The 21,167-nt window shown below is 32.8% G+C and overlaps 1 pseudogene; it reads right to left on the bottom strand.

The window, feature by feature from the left end:
* Positions 1-274: 274 nt before the first annotated feature.
* LOC133197894 (receptor-type tyrosine-protein phosphatase T-like) lies at positions 275-21,018 on the bottom strand (annotated as a pseudogene).
* Between the last annotated feature and the right edge of the window lie 149 nt (positions 21,019-21,167).

Below are 21,167 nucleotides of genomic sequence, written 5' to 3' on the forward strand. Positions count from 1 at the left end.
GGATGACTATTATATACGGTGCATTTTAAAAAGAAAATCTAGACTATATTTCTCTTTTTGGAAGACAGAAGGGAAACGTATTACAATAAAATTTATCTAATCCGGACTCTGAGTACACTGGAAATTTGTCCATTTCGGCCATAAATTTTAGCCCCATGCACTTCTTTAACAAATGCTTCGTACAAAAATTCTGTGTAGTGCGGATACTGTCTATTCTGTATTCCGAACGACCATATTGGGCTCAACTGCTCATAATAAACGGTAATTATTTCCTCTAATCCGCCTACAGAGAATTACCTCAGTCACTTCAATGCAATTAACACCTTTCGTGGTAGATGTGCTAACGTGTGCCATGGGACGAACTGAAAGGCGGCGGTGACACAGCCCACTTGAAGAAATATAAGATTTCGTATTACTAACTAGTAAGTAAAAAGAAAAACTTGCCTGTTTAATTTGCTTTTAACTCCATATTACACAGTATAACATAAAATCAATGTAGGTAAACGATTTACAAATCAAAATATTAATCGGGATCGAAACTCAAACGTTTTATTTCAAAATGGCGGAGGAAGAGGAGGAAATCGCCACGTGCACCCCTCTTTTATACTCTCGGCAATCGAGGGAAAGTGTCAAAAAGACCTACCCCCTGTGTTTTTTTGAAATCAATTAAATGCGTTTAATTTGCGATTGCATCAAACGACCATAATGAATAGTCGCCCGCGTGGCGCAGTGGTTAGTAAGAAGTTGATCCTTACGTCGCGGGTTCGAATCCCACTGCGGGACATGGAGACGGGTCCTTCGGATGAGACCGTCCCGTGTCGCAGTAGGTGCTGGCACGAAAAAGATCCCTCACTGCTCAATGGCCTTTGAGTGCCGAGTATTTGTATAAATTTGAAGTCCTCCACCAACAAGTGGTGGTGTCTCCATATGAGTGAAAAATTCTCGGGAGGGACGTTAAACAACAAACAAACAAACATTAATGAATATTCATTAACAATTAACATGAAATAATAAAATAACTATTAACAAAATACAGATGATATATGAAGTAATAATCCTGTACAAATTTAAAATAAAAATATTTGCCCGACTCAGATGTATAGACTAACAGGACAAAATATTTCAGTTCGGGAATGGTTGACCATTAAAAGTTATCATCTTATTGATTACAGTATATGTTCTCTGTAATACTTTGAATGTAATCATACACACATTTAACAGCAAGGCAATACTCATCCTAAAAAAGAAGAAAAATGATATCAATCATTTGACACGCCGTATATGTATAGAAGTTCTCGAAAGGAATTATTCTTAATTAAAAAAACAAAAAACAAAATACGAGATCAAACATTGGCATCCTTAGTGTGTTCTTTCTCAAAATAAAAGTGAATCCTTTAAATCTCAGAGTACAAAATTTCTAAACTTCCGTCAGTTCTTTTATTCAGAAAGTAAAAATTTTAAGGAAAAGTAAATATATGTATGCGAAGTCATTAATAATAATGAATGATTTTCAGTGACATTTGCGGAAGGTTTTTCAAAAGTAGAAAACTATAAATATGTTGCCATGTATTGGCTCTTAAACCTAGTGTAAACAATAATGTTGGATCTAAGGAATGGTGGGATTGTGGATAAATTATATACAAACAAATCAATGAGTCGACTTTTTTTAAACATATCAGTTTAACAGAAAAATTACATGAAAGTAACTATTTTTGAAATGGTATATATATTTACATCTGTTTGTAATTTTTTTCCGTATTCATCAATCTTTTATAAATCTTGATTTTCTAGAGGCATATGAAGGTTTAAAGTTAGAGCTCCAAATAAATGAAAAAATAAATTCTTATAGTTTAACAAACACTTACATAATGGGAACAAAATTCTGGCCTTCGAACTTGAAGTTGCCTAACGGCAGTGAAAACATCCACACTTCCATCCAAGTTAATTTGTTGTATCACGTTATAAACGGCACAGAAAACACCACACAGTGACGCTCCATTGCTAAACACCAAACTGTTAAGAAACAAAAACAATATATATATATATATATATATATATATATATATATATATATATATATATATATATATATATATATATATATATATATATATATATATATATATATATATAAAAATCCCTTTTAAGGAAGATAAATACGAAGTCCTTCCTTATGACCGGGTTTTTACTGTAATATTTACCTCACTCTGAGTATTCAATGTCTTTCGCTCAATAGAAGAGTGTTTGATAATATAGAGTAGGTACCTGCTTACTATTGTGATCGGGTTTTCTGTCTTCACGTTTAAGGCAGTAGCTACCAGATTCCGAATCTGGGATGTGTCAAGAGGGTTGCCGGATATTGTAATTCCGACCTTTGGTTCTTTAAGTGTGACAGGATGAAGCTCATCCTCACTCTAAAATGGATTTTTTTTTGTAAATTTGAGATATGTATGTCTGGTGTCTAAATAAGTTTAAAACACATAAAACATTAATTACCAAGCAAGGTATATGTAGTTCATATTTGAAAATATTTTTTCAGGGTAATTACTCAATTTAACATAAAATGGGATTAGTGCAAAAAGCATGAATGGATTTTTTTAATGTGATGCAACACAAGGAATAAGCATACAAATGAAGATTGCAAATAGAATAATCAGAAATTAAACAAAAACAATCTTGTTTGGTATCATCTCTCTTATACATGCTAGTGTGAAAGATTATATTCACGTTTTTCTGCAGGATATGAATGGTGGTGCTTTTAACTTCAGTTTTGGATATAGAGTGACAATGAACCGTATATGGAGGGACTGATTTATAAGAGGAGGGACTTGGCAACCACGTCTTACTCTACAAAGAGACAAAGATGAGAGATACGGTACATACAAAACTAAATCAAGGCAAGCAAGTTTACAATTCAGACGATTGTTTTCAGAAACATGAGTATGACCATTTATTTTTAAGTTTGTATATCGAACGTTTTTTTAACTGGAAAAACAAAATAAGATACATTTTAAAAATCTTTATTGGGCTTGATTAGATAATCTGTAAACAAGAGGCCCATTCGCCACCTGAGCACAATGCCGAGGAATGTAGAGTATTGAAAAGTTAAAATATAAAAATTGTCCCAAAATACCCCATCCTCGAGGGAACTCGGAGGTGGGCATGATTTAAAAAACTTGAATCTTCAATACCTGAGGATGCGTCGTTGAAAGTTCATGTTTCCTGGCCCAGGGGTTCTGGAGAAGATTTTTAAAAGATGACATGATTTTTTCACTAATTCATGAATATCTCCCCTTGGAAGGTCTGTCCCTCTATTTGAACAGACTTTAATTCCCATTAGCCAAAATGCATTTCGGCAAGTTTGGTTGAAATTGGCCCAGTGGTTCTTGAGACGATTTTTTGAAGATGACATTAATTTTTCACTAATTCATAAATATCTCCCCTTGGAAGAAGGTCTGGCCCTTCATTTGAATAAACTTGAATTCCCTTTAGCTAAGGGTACTTTATGGCAAGTTTGATTGAAACTGGCCCAGTGGTTCTTGAAAAGAAGTCAAGAATGTGAAAAGTTAACAGACGGAGAGACAGACAGCTAGACAGACGGACAAAAAGACAAAAAACCGGACAGACGGACGAGGGACAAAATGTGTTCAAAAAAGCTCACTTGAGCCTTCGGCTCAGGTGAGATAATAATTGTACACATCAGGTAATAGAGTCCTTTACATACTGACTCAATCTCATTAAGTGGGTCCATACAAATTAGAGTGTCAGATTCATGGTCATTGATCAGGCGCAGGAAGTCCACAGCGTCCTCTATCGGTGGATAATGCGTTATTATGAACGCTCTACGGTTAACATAAGATTATCGAAAGATACACAGATCGGCAATTGGAATTAAATATCACTCCGCCAATGGATATACATCTTTTTTCAGTAATTTTTGACCCCAAAAAATGAATTTACACCTAGTGATTTTTAGCTTTTAATGACTTAACACTTAAAATTGGCAACATCCTTGAAAAATAAATTAAGTAATAAATAACACCCTTTGACGGAAGTGATCGGGAGCTGTTATATTCAGATGTCAACTAGAAGAAGTGGAAAATGCAAAGAACAAACATTCACTTCACCTTTAGAAACTGAAGATTAATAAAGAGTCACGTTTACTTAGGACATAGATAGACAAACTATTATTTCAATGGAAAGAAAAGTAAAAAGTACTTCGTTTCATTAGATAAATGAAATTTTTGCACACATATAGAAAATTTATAAAGTCTAGCCTCGGTGATCCGTACACTTTATCTTCTGGTGGAAATGTTTGGGAATTAGAATTTACATTCATAGCTAACTATTCAACCTACCGATTATCCAGGACGCTTTATTAATCCGGACAATTTGCTCAGGAGTACAATCTTCAGGATAGACAAGACTCGACTGTACTCTATACGACTTTAAAAATATTTGCATCAAAAAATAACTGTCGTGAAAATGGCACTCCTTGAAATAGTCCGTCGTGTCATGTGCGTGCAAGAGGTTAAAGTGCCTTATGCCTCGGTGAAATTAAATGCCATTGGCCTAATTTGATCACAGAAAATCGTATCATTGAATGATATTGACATGATAAAACAGATTAACACGCAATTAAAGATAGTTACTGTGACATGAAGACTATTACTTTACGATGAAAATATTTATGTTCCTTCAAAGGACTTTTTGTCACTTTTAAACTAGATCACAAACTATCTTCTTTTTTTTCCAAGTTCGGTAAAAGACTTCGATCATCTATCATAACTCCAAGAAGTATCATAAACCTATACCTACATATATTCATATAAAACTTAAATAAATTCATTTTTTTAAATGCTGTATTGTGAATATCTATCTATATCTTTGTGTAAAAAAATGAAAGATACAAAACTGTACCGGTACACAGATAGCGTTAATGTACCTCCTTCGTTTCGTTACATTAGAAGGAAGGTGAATGCTGTACTTGTCAACTATTAAAGATAAAAAAAACAAACCAACAAAGAAACTCATTAAAAACCAAAACTATTGCAAATTATAGTTTTTAAATATGGAATTCGAAGTCTTCAGCTGTTCAATCTATAATTGCATTGTATTTTTCTTAAAAAAATGTAGAAAACTACTTACGAGGCAATATGCCATTAGAGTATACATCCCCAAGGCTCTGAGTTGCTAACTTGTAGTCGGAGTCTGTGTAGGCAGGTCGTATCTTCATGAGGATCTGTATCGATGAGAAACAGAGTAAACAATTTTCATAATTCTTAATCCCCCTGAAGGCCTCCTGGCTTTCCCCAATTATTTTCCGAATTGGTTTGCAGGTTTGTCTATACATATGGTTTCTACTTTTTTAGTGAAGCCATCAACCGTCATAGTATTTATGGGGGATTTAAATAGTTCATTTAATGCGAGAAAAATGGTCGTGTACTGTTCCTGCAATATTAAGAAATATTTAGAATATTGAATCAGGATATTTCATTTTTATTGCAATCTTACGAGAAAGAAAAAAATGAAATTGATAATGAACAAAATCAAAAGAATATACAGCGAAGAAAATTTATAGGTTGCTACATTTTTTTTAAAGCCAAACAAGTGATGGTTGAGAATAACAATAAAAAAAAATGTTCTATTTTATGCGCTTTCAACAATTTTAACTTTTCATGAGCTTCAGCTTGAATGACACTTCATAAGCTAGCTATAGTTACATTGCCCTTTACTTTATTTGTACAAGAATTTGAGCAATCGTTTGCATATTTATGAGACTTACTTGTAATGAATATTGCTCATTATTTAACATTCCTTCAGCTATTAACAAGGAAAAACATAGAAACGATATGTTAGACGCCTGTGCTAGATCTTTGAAAATATTTCTTCCAATTAGTATAGCAGTATCCTTTTCACAAGTCGCGAGACTGATTTAAAATGTGTCATGTTTTGCGATTACGTCTTTATATTGTAATTAAGAATACTCCTAATGTAAATGCAGTGCATAGAAGGAAATGGAAGAGAAAGTCTTTTGAGTATTGAACAGTTTTTGATGTCTAATTTCCATATATTGGATTGTTTATTTCTCTTATCATTTTCTTCAAAGACTTTACATTCAGCTAAGCAAGAGAAAATTAGTATAGATATGATCAATGTATATGTATCTACATTCTCAATTGTTAACAAGATACGAGACTTCTAAAAATTGTTGTTCAGTGTAAAATAGGTGTTCATACATATGTTTGGATCATATTCATCCTATTTTCCCTCATTTTCTTGACATATTCCGCTACGTTTACTTTTCCTGTCTTTCTTCCAATATTGTTCAGGACGTCTATTGCTATGTACGTTCCTGTTCTTCCTATTCCCGCACTAAAATATTGAAAGTGACAAATTCTGAACAATAGTAGATGAGATAGAGAGATAGAGAGAGAGATTAGATAGATAGATAGATAGATAGATAGATAGATAGATAAATAGATTTTAAAACATTAATGTAACATATATATATATTGACTCTAAAAAAATATGTTTTGTGATGAAAATAAATGCAGACCTAAAAACAAAAAATGAATATTTTTATACTTTGTTTGTATTTGAATTGATGTAAATATATTTTTGTGATGCTTTGCAACAGTGTAACTTGTTATAGATATTGTTTACAGATAGAGTCTTTACCTGCAGTGCACAACAGTCGGAGAGTTCTGATTGGTTCCTATTCTCGTCACGTGATCAAGGAAGACAACAAGACAAAGAGGATCAAGGGTTCCGTGGTCTGGCCATGATGTGTAATGGTACTGGGTCACCATACGCGATTTATTTGTCTGAGAAAGGTATAATCAAATATCACTACAAACATATTGGTCACCATGCGTGATTTCTCTGACTGCAAAGATTTTAAAGTCTGTTATACTGACAAGTTTTCAAATTCTCTAAAGCCAGTTTGGAGAGCTTTGATTAAGAGGTATATGCCATACAAAAATGTTCTTTAAAACGACATGATTTACATTGTATTGTTTTTTAATTTATAGACATTACCTATCCGCAGAGATATGATGATATTTTTGTTTTAATTTCAGCTCAGAGACATGGTAGTCAGACCATTTTTCAGATTGGGATATGTCTTATGCAAGTATCTTTTGTTTGGTTTGATGAGGAGGGACCTACGATGGTCCAAAATCATGATGTATCTACCAGGGATGGGCACGATTACTGAAAAATGTAATCGATTAATAATCGATTACTTAGAGGAATTTTGTGTAATCGATTATTAATCGATTACACTCATTTTTGTCCTGCAATCGATTGTAATCGATTACTTTGGAAGATGTAATCGATTAATAATCGACTACTTCCACGTTTTTATCCCTTCAAATATCAAAGCAATATTTGAATGGTACATGTTGATGTTATCCACTGAAGTCTGAATATGTTCCTGCAGTTTCAGTGCAAATTCTTTTAAGGTTTTATTCTGGCTAACCTTCTCACTAAATGCCCAAATGAGGGATTCTCTACCATGGAAAGTGGAGACATGATTCCTACACTAAAATATGCCAAGGAATTAATTATTCCTTTCAACCTTGGATCTGAACCTCCATATTTATTGACTTGTTGCAAAAATTATTTAATATTTTATTGTGAATTACTTCATTAGAAGTATTTGGGCTGCCCGTATGTTGACAGTACACATTAAACATTATTCCTGTACGTGTCTTTTTCAAACAATTTCATTCTGTATTGAAATAAGTGTTTTGAGACTTATTAATTGTTTTAATAATATTGTTTGTCTTCAATGGAATGAAAGTTAAACACTAGGTAGTTCACAGTTTACACCTCATTATCTGTAAATCAGGGATGTCTCAGTCAATTAATTAGCCAATTAAGATAAGCAAAGACAGTGACACACTCCCTCTCTTACAGACACTTATAACCTCTCACTGATATAAAAGCAACCTTACAATTTTGAATGAAAACATGGGAATGGTTTTGCAAATTTTAAAGTTACTTAAACACAAGTTTGAAGTTGTTTAAACATTTTCAGATATGAATAAGTATTTCCATCTTCTTCTTTTTTTTCGAGTACCATGTAGTTTATTTACCAAATTATTCATATTTAATACAGCATTTAAATCTGTTTTTGCTATTTATAATTTTCTATTACAAAACAAAGTTTTCAACATCTGAAATATGAAAAAGGACATGCAGCAATAGGACAGTGGGTCAAATGTAAAATGCACACAAAAAATCTGTATATTTTTATTAATAAATGGTTGAAATACACTCCTGAATTATTTAATACTAGACCAGAAGGTCTATGATGAATTTTATTGAGAAAATTATTAAACTTATGATAATAAAAATTAGGAAATCCAAACATTACACTAGGTGGTTCATATTTGATATTTATGTGTGACTGACTGGAAATAATTCTCCAAAATAACATCCATTTATGTGTAAACTAATCGAAAGTAATCGAAAAAGTAATTATAATTACAGTGAAAATATTAGCTGTAATCGATTAAATTACGATTACAAGTAATCGAAAATCTCTTCAATTACAGATTACTGTCGATTACTTGAAAAAAGTAATCATTACAATCAATTACGATTACTCGATTACGATTACCCCATCCCTGGTATCTACTGAATATACAAATTTGTTAATACCTACCCTCTTTTAGATTAATGACATCGTTCGTACAATGTAGAATGCGTATACTTTTTCCTCAACTAAATTTACAGTCAAAGTTCCGCCGCCAATGTCGTTGTTTACATTTGGCCAATACTTGGTGCATTTTGTCTATCAAAAAAGTTTTTTAAATTGCCTTAAAAATAAATCACTCTATGTGGAATCAAGAGACACTTGAATTTTTATATTTTTTTAATGTACAAATGCCTACTTTGTTTCCTTCCTTCAGACTGGTCAACATGACAATTTTAGACACGTTTTCTTGCCAAATCATAGCCCAGAAATCAACGATCGTATTCTGTCTTGGTCCTTTTAAAGAAATATTTAAACACAGTCTAGTCGAGATACCAATGTTCAACTGTACTGTTCTTTTTAAATACACGTGCATTTTTGCAATCCGTACATCCCAATATAATCTCCTATAACACTCAAAAGTGAACATTGATACCTATTCTTTTCTGTAAAGAATACATATTAGCCCTTTAAAAAATAGTAATGAGATGTACATGTACCTTGTGCTGCAATGTATTCTGTCTTTCCTTTCTCCCTGAGGAACACAAAGTTTTATATCAATTGTTTTTACTCTCCTTGATAATTTTATTGGTGGGGGAAAGGGTAAAAAAGACTTTTAAAACAGGAATAATTAATTTGCAAAAACAAACTGAAATACAAAACAAAAAACTTAAAATAAAATCAACAGACTCAATTGCAAAATCAAAAGACTCTGCTGGAAAACGAACGATCACCGATGCAAAACAATCATTAACTGAATTGACGCAAGACTATAATTTATGGGGAGCCAAATGGTTCAATCCTGTGGGTTGGGGTTTCTGCCTACAAGCACTTTAGGCTTATCTTAACACAAACGTTCCAATCAATCAATTTCAGGTGTCTCTAAAGTTATTTGCAAAAATAAGATGGTATTTGGAAGTATCGAAACATTTCAAAGTTTCCATTGAAATAAGAAAAGTACATTTGTGTATATACGAGTGGTTATAAAAAAAGTTCGTGGACTAGCGCCATAAAATTAAAACCGCTTTAGGTACATAAATGATTATTAATACATTTATTTAGCATCATCTTTTCTATCGATAGAATAAACCATAAATCATAAGTTTTATTTTTTTAATAAACTGTTATTGTTTTTGTAAGCAATGGTATGTCCAAGAGGCGCAACCACAAATATGACGTTTTATCTACCTGAGTGTAACTGAGATAAACTCTTTTGATATGAGCATTTGTCGTCAAAAAATCCGGTTAATCCAGGCATGTAGTACAACACAATTGGTCCGTAAAATTTGCAATTTTTACTCCATTCTGTAAATTCTATGAAATTTTATCGTAAATTTATATAGAGTGTACAAACATTTAAGGGCTCAAAAATGACGTCAAAAAGGGAGAGGGGTTTCTGTTTCCAACATTCTTTAAATTTTTGCACCTGGAAAAACTGGTATAGACCTAGGGAATGTTTAAACGATCTACAGAAAAATAAAACACATCCAGAGTACTCGTTTTAAATGGCCAAAAAGATTCAGAGAGATGAAAGATGCACAGTTAAAGTCAATCTGTAGTGAGGGTGTCAAAAATCAGTCACGTCGAAAAGTGACGTTGATCATGTATGGTAGAAATTGAACTCCATCAAGCTAAGTATTTTGGTATAATCAAGTGAGGATCTTTCCTTATGTATGGATATATTTACAATATTATATGCATTGAAAGCAGCTGTTCATGACATTGTAAAGTCACATAAACAAGACGGACTTAAGTCCTTACTTAACTCCAGGTAATCACATCAAAATAAGTGTATAAGGTAGACGGAGTGGACATTGAGAAACAATGACGTTGTCGGACGTCATGAAACTAAACGGCGACAGCGCCGGGTGATTTTATAATGTCTTTTTTTATTTTAGAATAATTTGGCAAATTATCAATGTATCGAAGTTAAAATTTTCAACATTTCTTAAACTTTTGTTGATTTATGTTTTTCATAAATTTTGTAATCACAGACTACATAGTATTAATTTTATCGCATCAGTCCACGAACTTTTTGATAACCCCTCGTAGATTGAGTCTCGAATAATGAAATCTAGAAAAAAATGTTCTTACAATAACTATGTTTTTGTTACAGTTATTGAACTGAGGTGTACCCGTAATATCAGGTGTGTCGTAGCTTAATATCTGAATCTGCCTTTTCCTCCACTGTACAATATAAACATGTATAGCCCCTCTCATTTTACAACACATAGTATCTACAATGTTGAATTTCTTATAGTTATAGAGAGATGCAACAGGGATATACGGTCATAGAAGATCCCATCCCAACTTAAGAATTTTTAGTTTTGTTAATTCTAAAAAAAAATAAATAACATTAAGACGGAATTTGACCAAAGAGTATTGGGTTTCTTACAAATATATACACAAAATTGCTTTCTTTATAAGTTATTTTTGGAGCCATGTGTATTTAACCCAACCCAACCCCCTCCCAAACTTTTCCCCCAATACCAATCCTTATTTTTCGTTTTCAGTCGCTTGAACCAGCCCAATTTTTGTTCTTTGATGATCTTAGCCTTCCCCCACCCCCACCCCCACCCCCCCCCGAAAAAAATTAAATAAAAAAATAAAATAAAAAAAAAATAAATGAATAAATAATTAAATGAATAAATAAAATTAAAAAAAAAATAAAATAAGGTAAAATAAAATAAATAACTAAATAAAACTTTTCGAGATTGTTATGTTTGCTTATAGAGTGCTAGGTGTGCATGGATGAAACTATTGATTAAAATTAGTGATAAAATACTTCCCGCATACACCTACGGGGCACTCACATGTACTTTGGTCATGGACTTAATCAAGAAGCTGAAAATTGGAGGACTGCGAAGATGACATGGCTACTTATTGGTGTTTTTTAATCCTTGTATCTCACAAAGTTTATTTGAAATGCAGAAATAGCTAGTCTACCTTTTGTGTTATATGACATATTTTAATAAACTAAACATATACATGTATATAATTTTATTCATTCATACATGTAAGCAGTGCATAGAATAAGTCAATAGCTTGTCTACCAGTCACGAAGTGTAGTTTCTAAAGTGGGGGGAAGCCCCCCCCCCCCTCCAAAAAAAAGACTACTGACCAGAAAACAAAAACGACAACCAAAAAAAGACAGGGGGTAGTTCCAAACTCGGAAATCCTATTGCTTGGGGGAAGAGGATTTCCAACTTTTTTAATCGATTTTTTATTTTTTAACATGGGAGGAATTGACAATACTAAAAAAGGAGGTAGCAATTGGTCTTTCAGTGAACATTTTATTCTAAATTAAGAGCATTAAAGAAAAAAAAAATATTTGGAAAAAAGTGTGGGACTGGGGATGGGGCTTTGCTACACAAAAATTAAATATGTCTATGGCTTTTCATAATTTACAGACTCACACGCTATCTAAAAGACCCGGATATTATTACATTGTAGCTTAAATACAGACTAAAGTGAAAACTTAGTTTACTTGGCTTGTAACTTCGAAATTAAAAAGCTCAGGATAGAGTAATATTCATATCTAAAAATAGGGGTTTCAAAGGTGCCGTTCCTGGTTAATTCAAATAAGCTTAATAATGACATTATGTCCTCAGAATAGCACTAAGCTGGCTTAAAAAAATGTAAACAAACCGAAACACTTCCCATCTCAATACACATTTCTATGCATAATTTAGGCGAGAAATCAACCTTAATGCTTATCATTGTAAATTTTAGCGTTTATATTTCATTGTATACCGAACAGGTATTACCATCAAGTCAGGTCTTTTAATACTATCAATTAAATTGAGGCATGTGAAGTTCCTTCATGGACTACATTTCAGCCTATTGACCTTAACCATTTAGAATTATTGTGGATTTGCACGCCATTTAGCGTCAATTCAGTAAATAATTGTTTTGCATTGGTGATCGTTCGGTTTGCAGTGAAGTCCATTGTTTTTTGTAATTTTGGACCTGTTGATTTTATTTTACGCTGTTTGCTTTGTATTTCAGTATGGGGATTTTTATTTTTTAAATTAATTATTTGTTTTGTGTAAACGGGTTTTTTTTTTTTTTTTTTTTTTTTTTTTTGTTTCTGTTTTTTTTTTTTTTTTTTTTTTTTTTTTTTTTTTTTTGTTTGTTTGTTTTTTTTTTGGCTTGTTTGTTTTGTTTTGTTTTGTTTTGTTTGTTCTTTTTTTGTTTGTTTGTGTATGTATGTTTGTTTGTTTTTTATTTATTTATTTTTTTTTATTTTTTCCGCCGCCCAATGACTTTGAATGATCTTAAAGAAGAGGGTAAACATCAAATATATAGTTTATATATACATTCTAGATTCTTTACCAGTGCTTTGCATAGGGGTTGGGTGGGCTATACGCTCTTACGTTTAACTCTACAGACCAAAAAAAAAATAACCTACCGCAATGTAATTGGCATTAATATAGTCTGGTCCAGTCCCCGTTTTCAGAATAACCTTTGAGTGGTCATCTATATTTAAATGAAACAAAAATCTTACAGTGACAGACTGTGTGAGAATTCGAACATTACAGAAAGGACACCTTACAACTGGTCGTCAATAATCTGTAATGTTTAAATGTGAGTTTAAGATTATCAAGTTAATCGCAGCATTTAAGCCATTTTAAGGGGGGGAAAAATCAGACCAGATATAACTCAAAATATAAAAAATTAATTTTCTAGTATTGATACTCACAAGGAAATGTTGTCTTAAATCTATTCTTAGTCATATTTTCATCTCTCTTCCCAGCGTCACATCTATATTTTTCTCCGTAAGGTAATGTCTGCAATAGACAACATATCAAAATTATATAATTTATTTTAAGGCTAGCATGAGCACATAAATTTTGTTGGAAAACAGTCATTGCTCTGTTTATACGTATATTTCGGAGAATTTCTTTCTTTAACTGAGCTTTCTAAATGAATATGCTGAACTCAGAAAGGGGAGTCTTATTATTTTTGGTTCATTCATTCATACTTTACCCATGTAACGTTTGGTTCATTTATAATTATAAAATATCACCTTTTCTGTCTACTAAATTTTCTCTTGTCTTTTTGCAATGTACACGTATTGATGAAATTAAAAACAAACTAAAGTGACTTAGGGATTAAACTCTTATCCAGGAGTAAGGAATATTTTAATTACAAGTTATTGAAAGTGCTACAGAAAATTCTAGTTTTCAGTCTGAAGATGCTAGTCTTTGTGAAAGATTGCATTACATTACATTACATGTACATTACACAAAATGAATCAGACTAATATAGAACTTTGTATCAATTATAAGCGGGGGCATGCTGTCCATATACTTTTTTTAATAAATGAATAAATTGAATGGAAAATGCAAAGATTAACAAAAACTATTATCAATCTCATAAATCCTGTAAACAATACAGATCGTAATTAGGTTAATTACTTGGACCCCGGCCAAAGAACACTAGAAGCGGGACCATGTTCCCAACATCCTCAGTCCATCAGTCATATCCGCCGTTCGCACGTCAAAGTGAAATCGAAATTAATGCCTTACAATTGATTGTAGACAGGTCAGTTCAAATACCATTCAAAAATAGCTTAATTCATAAAATCAGATATTCTAGATGCAATATTTTCATATTATTTTGTGCAAAATTAGTTGTTTCTTTTTTTTCCAAAAGACATTACAAGGGGATGTTTTAAAATCTTAAATATGATAAAGAGCAAAAGAATTTTGATTGAAAGTTGTCATACATGTAGTTGACAATTCATTTCTTTTATTTGAATTGTGTAAAGTATTTTTCTTTGTATTTTTTAAGCAATACTCACTGCATATTCTTTTTGAAATCCGTCATCGTTATTTTTCCTCTTCTCGGCAATAACCAACTCGAGCTCATTCAAAGGGATATCCTGAATGACTGTCTCATTGGTGTAGAAATCTCCATATGGATTCTCCGAATGTATTAATTCGTCTTCGTCGACATCTGCATCTTGATTCCTCTTCGGAGGAAGAATTGATTTTTCAATCCCTACATGTACATTCTCGTAATATTCACCTCGACCTTTGGATGGTGAGGTTTTGGAATCAATATCAGAAAAAACCCGTTTCCTGACCTTTCATTTGAGCTGAAGAAGGAAAAGAATATCAATCTATTTTTACAACGTAACGGAAAATCCTTTATAGCCAAATTAAAACTATAACTTAAGATTATAATTTTGTGCGTTATACCAAATTTATCTATCTATTCTTTGAAACAACGCCATGAAAATTCGCTGTCTTCCTTTTATTTGAAGATTTAAATAGCGTGTTTACACGCACGTAGTAACGTGGGGGGGGGGGGAGAGTTATTTTCAAACATAGCGCGTCACTGTTAATGTATTATGAAAATGTTTTTGGAGATGCCGGCCCTTAACACGACTTTTTTGAATTATAGTCAAGCCTCAAGTTACTGTATTAAATTCTTGTCAGAAAACTATGAACTTACCCCCCCCCCCTCCTCTTCCTTACCCGTCTGAATTAGGAATTTTATTTTGGACTTGAGCTGAAATTAAGCAGACGACGGCCAGTTTGAACAAAAACGTTTCATTAAATAAGGCTCAAATGAGTAAACAGGCACCTACCTTTAAGTACTTGATCAATTGGTCTAATATCCCCTTCATACTTTCGTGAACTGCGTCCACTGTGTCTGATAGTTATATTCAATGATTTGTTAAAGCAGTTAAATTTCATATAAAAACATTTCAGCATTGTCTTTATGTCAAGAATTCTTGGTCAGGATTAGTGAAATTTATGTATTATCAACTGAACATGGTTTCATGATGAAAACCTTTTGATTTTAAAAAAAATCTCCACACTAACCCTCAATTCGAAATACACGTAGAAAACCAATAGCATCGCAAAATATGATTTTTATAAAATAATGGCTACATGCAATTCATATGACTTAAAAGAGGACAAGATTAATGGAGTTTTATACCATTCATTAACTTAACAAATGTTTCCATGCATGCAGTTTATTTGTTATGTGCTCTTAAATCTCTCAGGACGATTTCTATTAACTCAAAGTAAGGAAATTCAAAAATCAGTATAAGGTTTCAAAGCGATCATAATATATATTATATATAATAATTTTTTCCCCCTGTTTTATGGTATTTTCCCTAAAAATATACAAAATTTCCAAATAAAAGATGATAAAATGATAAACAATTGCAGATGCTCTTGATGTCACAGGAGCGTCGATCAATATTGATATATTTCTGTTGAATAACAAACTGTATTCTCCATTCTAAATGAATGTGGTCGTTTTTCAAAAAAAAAAAAAACTTATTTTTTTTACCATTGTAAATCAATATTTGTATATTTAAAGAACTTATTTTCTGTCTATTACTACTATGTATATATAGCAGACCATATATATATATGTATTTTATTTTGGCAATTTTACAAAGAAGTTTTGTTAGGGGAAGACTATTTAAGTTCTTGAACTTGTGTCCAATCCTTTGGACTCTTTGTCAATAAAATATTTTCAATTCAATTCTCCAGGGAATGAGCCCATAACTGTATAATATTTTACCTCCTTATCAGCAGCACCACCATGACAATTATCACACCCCCTACCACTACACCTGCTACTCCGCCGATGACTGCGACCAAGTTGTCAGCTTCATTTGTCTAGGGTATCAATTTCTATAAGAGGTTTTATAACCACTCAGATAAGAATATGATACCCCGCCCCCATATAAATATAATGGCAAAGTCCATGTTTTGCTATCAGAAACCAAAAATAACTGTACGATCAAAACGAAAAATATGAAGTGCACAATAGCAGTAAATGATAAAATCTGAAAAGATCTCATGAAATCTAATAATTGGTATAGGAAGAGATGAGTGGTCCCAATATTAGATAAAGAATGACAGTGTTCATGTTTTGCTTTGGGAATCCCCGAATATCTGTCCAATCAATACGTAAAATAGGACTGCACAAGGACACATTATTATAAAGTTTTTATGAAAGTCATAAAATGTTATTTATTGGTACGTGTATATTAGGAGTTGCGGATAAAAGATGGGTACACTGTAGCCTTAAAATTATATCAAGAATGGCAAACCTTTCGCATAACAAAACAAGGGAAATGGCAGTGTAATTGTCTCGCTACAGTAAAGAGAAAAGAGAGACCCCAAGCGTAACGGAAGTACGGAAAGACGTACAGCCCACAGGAAGCACAGACAGACACCCAAATCATTATTATCATACCCCCACTTTTTAAGTATCAAAAATAATACTAAAACTTAAAACTGTGCATCTAAAGCATATTAAAACTGATAGTGACGTTTATCCGAATATTATGCACGTCCTTTTGTACATGCAAGATAGAAATATCATAACCGGGTCAACCTCATTCCGGACTCCATCCTAATAGTTCTTATTTTCTGTACCTCAACCACTGAAGTTTGAGGAGGCAGAGTCCCGAATGACATTGGGCCGATCATGCATTTGTTTGTATTACCCGGGATCTTTGGCTATGCAAGTGAGAGGACGCACCAAGTGGAATAACTCTTATAATCTTTGAGCTTGGTCGAAGTGACCCAAGTCAACTTTTGATTTCTGCGAAATGACCCTTGTATATTACGCTTCCAATTTCTCTCTAAATCTGAGGACCTTCCCTCACCAGAGCGGCTCACAGGTGTTAAGGTGTGGCACTGTTACCCAACCTGTATAAAATGCAAGCAGAGACAGACACAATCCAGTTTCTGACTTTATTAAATTAAACAATCCATTTTTTTCTATTAATGATTACAAGAAATAATTTTACACAAGACACTAAACATTATAATAAACATTACCACTTATAATCTAAATATTTAAACCTGTAAATAAAATTAGCCATCTGAAAATTTTACTTAAGTTTTATAAAAACGCGCAAGTCTACAAAATGATCTCACCTGTATAAAATGCAAGCAGAGACAGACACAATCCAGTTTCTGACTGAATGCATCTGCCCGTCCGCTCATTTTATACCAGGTGTACCCTTGTAGTTTTACATCTCCATATTTGTAACTCCCTCGAAATTTGCCATAATTACTTTAAATTTTAGTTTGAATTTCAGTTACCATTATTCTGTCCTCCAACACTCTTTAGTTTCCTAATGCACTTTAAAAATCATTTTCTATCTTTTGCATAATTTTTAAATATTCTTTGTTGTAGCTAATTTATACTAACAACTGACCTCTGGTCACCTCAATACTATTGGTTGCTCTTTTCTCCTTACCAAATATATCTTTTGATAAACAAGTAACAAAGCGCATTCCAATCTATAATGTATCATTTTCTTGGAACCGTCCAGGTGAAAAGGTCAAACCCTAGTGGCCAGCATCTATGTTTATTTTTTTATCTTTAGAGCTTCGTGTCTGTTATCTCTCTCAGCCGAATAGTGCAAATACATCAAAATATGTTACATTCTTATTTTAATGCAATTTTTGTTATGATAGAAACATGAAACATTTATATTGAAAGAAAACTAAATACGCAGCTATGTAGCTATGTAAAAGATGCATTATATTATTACCTGTAGTTCATCGCAGATTCCACTTTTAGAGTCGCAGGTCTCATTTATATATTCAGCACTACAGTTACACATGCAGTCGATTCCATAATTGTATGGTTCACATTCTGAAAGTCATAATTGATGGATAAAGTTGATTCCTTTTCCTTCATCCTTGGTACAACAGATTTTTTTTATATTAGGGAATTCCAAGTTTTTTTTCTCTATGTTTAGCATCCGCGTGCGCCTTGGTTTTTGACACCCAATGTCAGAAAACAAACAAATAAACAAAATAAGGAGTCCTGAAATTGATTTTTTTTTCTTCGAAATCTTTGAATTCTGTCAATTTCTATAAATATTTGTCGACAATATGCCATATAGGTGATATCTAAAGCATTTAATACATTGATTATTGCTAAAGAATGGATCTTTATAAGAGAAAAATGGATTAATGATATGAAATCCTTTGAATGATATCATTCTTATGACTATAAACTCTGTGTTTTATTTTTTGGGTTGTTTGTTGTTTGTTTGTTTGTTTGTTTTTTTGTTTGTTTGTTTGTTTGTTTGTTTTGCGAATAGGTAGGTAACTTTTTGAAACAAGGATGGGCGCCTTAGTGAAGAACAGACACAGTATACAGATGTGATATATGGCTTGACTTCTCGTCCGCTTCCAACTGTTTAGTGGATTTTTTTTATTGTATTTTTTTTTTATAAAAATAAGAATAAAATGAGTTCATTTCTCCTTTCTATAAATTAATGCTGTGAAACAGTGCTTTTAATTACCGTCTGTACATGTTATTCCTTGAAAGCCTTCACTGCATCCATTTAAACAAGTTCCATTGACATGATGACAGTTAGAAGAAATCAGACAATTTCCACAAGAGTCAGTACAGTTGTTCCCAAATTTACCACCAGAACATTCTACAATTAGTATTTTACAAAGAAGTGTTTTTGTCTCCATCACGTTCTTCAAATACATCAAATTACATATATCGTTTATGTGAAACTATCAAAAAATAGTTATTTGTTTCTATAAAGATCTCAGTTTGATTGTTGTATTTAAAATACTACGGTCACTCATTGAACAATACCATTCGACAGGTATCCCTGTGACGGTATATATTGTCGTTTTGTACATAATGTCGTCGGCGACAATATGTATCTACCCTCACTGCGCATATTGTCGTCCATCAGAATATGTCGCAAGACAATGCACGGCAATGCTCCATATAAATATGACTAAACATTGCTTCGCTATTTTTTATGAGATAATTTTTAAAGAATTTTCCCATATATTCTTATGTATAACTTTAACCGCCCATTGTGGCCCCACCCTAGGCCCGGTTTGATTTGAAGATACTTGAATCTGTGCTACATGAGGATGCTTCAATATAAACATCACTAATCACGGGCTTGCCGCTGTTTCTCAGTGGTGGATCCAGAAATTTTAGAACGGAGGTGGGGGGGGGGGGTGCGGTTCAGATTTTTTTTTTTTGACAAGCCAAAAAAAAAAAAAAAAAAAAAAATGAAATTTGTAAGTAAAGATGTGTTACTGTATATGTTAAGTAAATTATTTAATTATGAAATCTTATCTGTGGACTAAATTAAGAGTATATACAAGTTAAACACACAGAATTTGCCAAAGCAAAATAATAAATGATTAAATTTTAAAAAATCAAACCACCGGGGGGGGGGGGGGGGGGTAGCGCCGGTGCTACATCTGTCTGGCTTTCGAAAAGATTTTTAAAGATTTTCTGTATATATTCCTGTGAAAAACTTTGATCACCTTTTGTGGCCACACGATTCCCCCGAGTGTCATGATCAGCATAAAACAGAATCTACACTTCATAATGAAGCTTTCACATAAGTTTCAACTTTTCTGACACAGTGGCAAGTTTAGTTGAAATTGACCCTGTACAAGTAGTTCTTGAGAAGAAGCTGAAATTGTGAAAAGGTTACAGGCAGAGGGACGGTCAGACAAAATGTGATCAGAAAAGCTCACTTGAATTTCCAGTCCAGGTGATCGAAAAATGTCAACCCCCAAGAACAATGATATCGGCACATGATTGTATATAAGAATAACGCAAATAATAATTTCCAAATAATCATTACTACTAAACAAAAAAACTAATACATGTTGTATTCAATCTCCAAGTATATATTACAAGAAAAAGAATAGGCAGATTTATCAGATATCTCAAGAATTACGGTATCTTTAGCAGATCATAGTGATGTACATCAATCCTGGACACAATTTTCTGACCAAAAAGTTTTCTCCCTAAAATATTGCGAGTAATGCTGTCTGTCTCCCTCCGTGCTTGTGTGTGTTTGTCTATCTCGCTTTCCTTTCTCAAGTAAATATTCGTCAAAACAATATATCGACGACAATATATGCCGACCTTGACTGTACATATTGTCGCCGACGACAATATGTGCTGGTGCTTGACTGTACATTTTGTCGTCCATTTTCAGGAGGAAAATAAGGCTCGTCTCGGTACATATTGTCGCCGGTGACAATATGTACCGATGGACGACAATATGTGCCGTGAGGGTAGGTACATATTGTCGCCGACGACAATATGTACAAAACGACAATATGTACCGTCACAATCCCTGAGAAATAAAATTTTCAAAGTCTTTAAAAAAAACAAATATAGAACAATAAAAATGGTTTATAAGAAACTGAAATAAACGGTTATTTTCCTTAAAAGCAATTACCATTATTGCACTGAAGCCCTTCCCAGCCAGGTCTGCAGCCCCCCTCACACTCCCCAGATATTCCATTACACATGTTAGATAACGCACAGTACATACTGCAGTTCTGTTTACAATTTACTCCAAAAAAACAAGCTAAGAAAAAAAGGTTGATAAATAAGAGTACTAAAGAACTTCGGAAAAGCTAACAATTTAACAGATGTTTTTAAACCAATCAAATTTGAC

This window comes from Saccostrea echinata, unplaced genomic scaffold, assembly GCF_033153115.1.
Source record: "Saccostrea echinata isolate AGI-Se365-2 ecotype Australia unplaced genomic scaffold, CSIRO_AGI_Sech_v1 ptg000032l, whole genome shotgun sequence".
In the NCBI taxonomy this organism is placed as follows: Eukaryota; Metazoa; Mollusca; class Bivalvia; order Ostreida; family Ostreidae; genus Saccostrea; species Saccostrea echinata.